Below are 6,668 nucleotides of genomic sequence, written 5' to 3' on the forward strand. Positions count from 1 at the left end.
AATTCCAGACTCCCCACCCTTCCCTCCTCCACCCCCCTCTCCCTTGGCAACTACAAGTCTGTTCTCTATATCTGTGAGTCTGTTTTTGTCTTAAAGATATGTTCATTTGTGTCACATTTTAGATTCCACATATAAGTGATATCACATGGTGTTTGTCTTTTTCTTTCTGATTTACTTCCTAGTACGATAATCTCTAGGTCCATCCATGTTGCTGCAAATGGCATTATTTCATTGTTTTTAATGGCTGAGTAGTATTCCATTGTGTATATATACCACATCTTCTTATCCATTCACCTGTTGATGGATTTTTAGTTTACTTCCATATCTTAGCTAATATGAATAGTGCTGCTATGAACATAGGGGTGCATGTATCTTTTTGACTTATAGTTTTATCTGGATATATGCCCAGGAGTGGGATTGCTGGATCATATGGCAACTCTATTTTTAGTTTTTTGAGGAACCTCTGTACTATTTTCCATAGTGGCTGCACCAATTTACATTCCCACCAATAGTGTAGGAGGGTTCCCTTTTCTCCACACCCTCTCCAGCATTTATTTGTAGACTTTTTAATGAAGGCCATTCCGACTGGTGTGAGGTGATACCTCATTGTAGTTTTGATTTGCATTTCTCTAATAATTAACGATGTTGAGCTAATTTTCATGTGCCTGTTGGCCATCTGTATGTCTTCAGAGAAATGGCTGTTTAGATCTTCTGCCCATTTTTCAATTGGCTTGTTTGTTTTTTGTTATTGAACTGTAGGAGCTGTATAGAGGGAACATATCTCAATGTAATAAAAACTATTTATGACAAACCCACAGCCAATATAATACTCAATGGTGAAAAGCTGAAAGCCTTCCTACTAAAATCTAGAACAAGATAAGGATGCCCACTTTCAACCGCTTCTCTTAAACATAGTATTGGAAGTCCTAGCCACAGCAGTCAGACAAGACAAAGAAATAAAAGGTATTCAGATTGGTAGGGAAGAGGTAAAATTGTCATTATACAAAGATGACATGATACTGTATGTAGAAAACCCTAAAGACACCACACAAAAACTGCTAGAACTGATAAATGAATTCAGCCAGGTAGCAGGATACAAGGTTAACATACAGAAATCGTGTTGCATTTCTTCACACTAACAATGAAATATCAGAAAAAGAATGTAAACAAACAATCCCTTTTAAAATCACATAAAAAAAAATAAAATACTTAGGAATAAACTTCACCAAGGAGGTGAAAGACTTATATGCTGAGAACTACAAAACATTCATAAAGGAAATTGAAGATGACTCAAAGAAATGGAAAGATATCCCATGCTCTTGGAATGGAAGAATTAATATTGTTCAAATGGCTGTACTACCTAAAGCAGTCTACAGATTTAATGCAATACCTATCAAAATACCCATGACATTTGTCACAGAACTAGAACAAATAATCCTAAATTTTATATGGAACCATAAAAGACCCAGAATTGCCAAAGCAATCCTGAAGAAAAAGAACAAAGCTGGAAGCATGATCCTCCCAGACTTAATACTACAAAGCTACAGTAATCAGAACAGGAGGGATGGATTGGGAGTTTGGGATTGACATATTCACACTGCTATATTTAAAATAGATAACCAACAAGGACCTACTGTATAGCACAGGGAACTCTGCTCAATATCTGTAATAATCTGAATGGGAAAAGAATTTGAAAAAGAATAGATACATGTATATGTATAACTGAGGGACTTTGCTGTACCCCTGAAACTAACACAACATTGTTAATCAACTATACTTCAATATAAAATAAAAAGTAAAAAAAAAAACAAAAAGTGTGGTGTTGGTACAAAAACAGACATTTGGATCAGTGGAACAGATTAGAGAGCCCAGAAATAAATCCACACACCTATGGACAATTAATCTTTGACAAAGGAGGGAAGAATATACAATGGGGAAAAGACAGTTCTCTTTAGCAAGTTGGACAGCCACATGTAAATCAATGAAGCTAGAACACACCCTCACACCATACACAAAAATAAACTCAAAAACATTACTACCATGTATGTCTTAAAACAAGACACCATAAAACTCCTAGAAGAGAACATAGGCAAAACATTTTCTGACATGCATAGTTTGTAGCAGTGTTTTCTTAGGTCAGTCTCCCAAGGCAATAGAAATAAAAGCAAAAATAAACAAATGGGACCTAATGAAACTTATAAGCTTTTGCACGTCAAAGGAAACCAGAAACAAAACGAAAAGACAGCCTACAGACTGGGAGAAAATAATTGCAAATGATGGGACCGACAAGGGCTTAATTTCCAAAGTAAACAAATGATGCTATTTGAATGATTGTTTGGAAACTGGTATATAAAAATGAAAAGCAAACTTGTACTTTGTTATCGAACATTGTGCCTTGGATTCAGAGTAATGAGACCAACTTTAGAGTGGTGTGTTTTTTTTTTCCCCCCCTTGGAATTTCAAAATTGGTCTGCTTTGAGTCCTGCTTAGGAAAATGTAAAATATCTAGTAAAGTTATAGAATTTAAAATGGACATTTGTTTACTGAATATTTTAACATTTCAAGTGTGAATCTTGTTTGGATCTCTTACTATTTACTTTGCCTTTTTATTATTTATATGAATAGTGCTAAGTTAGTTTCTCTCCTCTCTTCCTTTTAAGATATTAATCACTCACTTTTGAATGTTTAGAGGTTGTCACACTTATGTTGTTTCTTAATATATTATAATTAAAACATCTAGTTGAAAACCCAGATATGTTGTTCAATGGATTAAATAAAATTTATCTTAAAATAAAAAATGTTTCTTCTGTATTGAATGGTATGACATTAAATCTATTTTTATGATTTAATGTCATATTTAAATAGATATTTAAATCTATTAAATCTATATTTGACATAAAGTCTTGTTTACAGTTTGTGGATTTACAATTTGAGGCAAAAAGTAATTTATAACAGGGCTATATAGTATGATAATATTTAAAATTTTCTATTTCAAGACTTCCGTTTTTTAGAGGCACTCTTTTTTCAAGTCACATTTTCCCCCCATGTGTTTACAAAGCAGAGAACTTTGTTTCACTTGTATTCAAACATGTATATCTTGCTTTTATGCTGCCTTTTATTTATTTATTTTTAATTAATTAATTAATTTACTTTTGGCTGCGTTGGGTCTTCGTTGCTACACGTGGGCTTTCTCTAGTTGCAGTGCGTGGGAGCTTCTCATTGTGGTGGCTTCTCATGTTGCGGAGCATGGGCTCTGGATGCACGGGCTTCAGTAGTTGTGGTGCGCGGGCTTAATTGCTCCACAGCATGTGGGATCTTCCCGGACCAGAGATCAAACCCGTGTCCCCTGCATTGGCAGGTGGATTCTTAACCTCTGCGCCACCAGGGAAGTCCTATGCCACCTTTTAATGCTGATTGCTATGCTTTTAGTTGGCTTTTATTGCGGATCTATTTACTTAAAAATATGTAAAGCTTAGTCAAATATAATTAACTTAACTATTGGACTTCTCTAATATCTTCTGTTTTTTCAGTTCTCCAGTGATATTTTTGAACATTTTCAAAATCAACATTAAAAATTAAGAATTGTATCCAAAGAGATTTTATAGCTTGTAACTTAACCTTCACTAACTGAAAAATAAAATTTGACCGTACTTTCTCAGTATTCTGAATAGTTTAGCTTTTATATGTTTGTTATGGTGAGCAACTCTAAAAATACCTTTTAGAGAGTTAATATATAGATATAGCCCAAGGTTCTGTCCAGTTGAATTATAGTATGAGTGTTTTCAGTATTGGAGAAAATAGGAATGACATTAAAACTTTTTAAATAGTCTGACACAGATCTCAGATATCAAATTCTTCTTCTTTCTGCGGCATGTAGGATCTCAGTTTGCCCGACCAGGTACGGAACCTGCGCCCCCTGCAGTGGAAGTGGAGTCTTAACCACTGGACCACCAGGGAAGTCCCCCAAATCCTTTAGATGATTTAATTTTTCTTTGGGAAACCTGAAAGAGCTTGAAATAGACTTAGGGGAACATGTAAATTTGGCTCAATGTATTCTAAATTTAATTTGGAAGGTGATTAACTTAAATAGAAAACTGGAATTCTATGTGGATACAAGAGAAGGTAAAGATAACAGAAAAACAGTGAGACCATATCAGTAGGGTAAGGAGGACTTGATAAAGATCAGATATTAATGCATACTTTAAAGCAGGAGTCTTCAAAGTAGAGCACAAGATGATCCACTGAGAAAGGGAGAAAAGAGCTTAGAGCTTCTATTCATATATGTTATCTAAAATATAATAAACAGCACTTTACTTGTATTTTAAGTATGAATTGACACTGCAGTCTTGTCTGCTGACTCAACATTTTATACAAACAAACCATGGATTAAATAGAATAGTATAATGTGATCATAGGCAAACGGTAAGAAATGGCAAAACTGATGTTTCTCATGTTAATGTGTTTGGGAAAAAATATAAACAATGTTTATTAGAAAAGAAAATACAGTTGTTACCAAGTCCAAGCTCATGCTGTTCATCTCACGACCGATGACAGGCCCATCAATCAAGAGGTGAATTGTTCCGGCAAGGAATAGTGACTTCATTCAGGAAACCAGCAGACCGAGAAGATGGTGGACTAGTATCCCAAAGAACCATCTTACCACAGTTAGAATTCAGGCTTCTTTTATACTAAAAGGGGAGGGACAGTGATTGGTTGCTGCAAACTTCTTGGTGCCGGATCCTTTGTTCTTGCAGCTATCTATGTAGGTCCAGTCACGATGTTCCTATAAACCTCCAACAAGATAAATGTTATTCTCTGTTCTGCAACTTTTTATCTCTACGTGACTAGAAAAGTGTCATACCTTGAAAGGTCAGACTGGCCTTGAGAATGGGCTATCCTGTATAATTCAGGTTATAAGCAGCATTCTTAATTTGCAGTAAAAGCAATTGATAGAATACAAAGGTTAAAGTAAAAGAAACAGATCCAATATGGAGTCATATTTGTTCTTCCATATTACACAGTGGTTATATAATCATGTGGACTAGAGGTGGCCTCCCTCCCAGAGATTATTGAGAAGATTATTTGAAATATGGCCACTAATCTGTTCGTGTTCGTCATGAAACTTGCCCTGAATGTATTTTGTATCTTTTGATATCAGATAATGATAATGTGAAGCCATCATAATTATCGAGAGTTTGAAAAATAAGAATTCAGATTATGACGTCTGCATTTTTTTCCAGTTTGAGATATAATTGATATACAGCACTGTATAAGTTTAAGATATGCAGCATATTGATTTGACTTGTGATAATCATTTATGTAAGTCAGATCATTATCACAACAAGTTTAGTGAACATCCATCATCTCATACAGGTGTGAAATTAAAGAAATATAAAACATTTTTTTCTTTGGGATGAGAACTCTTAGGATTTGTTCTTTTAACAATTTTCATATGTACTACACAGTGTTAATTATATTTGTCATGTTGTACATTACATTCCTTAGTAATTATTTATCTTACAAGGGAATTTTGTACCTTTTGACTGCCTTCATTCAATTCCCCCAACTCCCCCTCTGGTAACCATAAATCTGATCTCTTTTTCTATGAATTTGTTTTGTTTTGAAGTATTATTGACCTATAGCTCTATGTTTGTTCCTGTTGCACAACATAGTGATTTGATATTTCCCTACCTTTCAAAATGATCACAGTAAGTCTAGTTACAACATGTCACCACACAAAGATATCACATAGTTATTGACTATATTCCTGACACTGTACATTTCATCCCCATGACTCATGTATTTTGCAAATGAATGTTTGAACCTCTTAATCTCCCTCACCTGTTTATTTCCTGTCCCCATTCCCCTCCCCTCTGGCAACCACCTGTTTGTTCTCTATCTTTTGAGTCTGTTTCTGTTTTGTTATGCTTGTTCATTGTTTTGTTTTAGATTCCATGCATAAGTGAAATCATACTATTTGTCTTTGTCTGACTTATTTCACTTAGCATAATACTGTTTAGGTCTATCCATATTGTCGCAAATTGCAAAATTTCATTCATTTTTTTTATGGCTGAGTAATGTTCCATTGTATATGTATGCCAAATCTTCTTTATCCATTCATCTATTGATGGGTGCTTAGGTTGCTTCCATGTCTTGGCTATTGTAAATAATGGTGCAGTGAGCATAGTGGTGCATATATCTTTTCTAATCAGTGTTTTTTTTCTTCAGGTAAATACCCAGGAGTGGAATTCCTATATCATATGGTAGTTCTATTTTTAGTTTTTTGAGAAGTTTCCATACTGTTTTCTACAGTGACTGAACCAGTTCACATCCCCACCAGTAGTGCACAAGGAATCCCTTTACATCCTCACCAGCACTTGTTATTTGTTGTCTTTTTTTTGTTTTGTTTTGTTTTTTGCGGTACGTGGGCCTCTGACTGTTGTGTCCTCTCCTGTTGCAGAGCACAGGCTCCGGGCGCGCAGGCTCAGCGGCCATGGCTCACGGGCCCAGCCGCTCCGCGGCATGTGGGATCTTCCTGGACCGGGGCACAAACCCGTGTCCCCTGCATCGGCAGGCGGACTCTCAACCACTGTGCCACCAGGGAAGCCCTATTTGTTGTCTTTTTGATAATAGCCATTCTGACAAGTGTGAGGTGATATCTCATTGTG

This window comes from Lipotes vexillifer, unplaced genomic scaffold, assembly GCF_000442215.2.
Source record: "Lipotes vexillifer unplaced genomic scaffold, Lipotes_vexillifer_v1.1 scaffold905, whole genome shotgun sequence".
Taxonomy (NCBI): domain Eukaryota; kingdom Metazoa; phylum Chordata; class Mammalia; order Artiodactyla; family Lipotidae; genus Lipotes; species Lipotes vexillifer.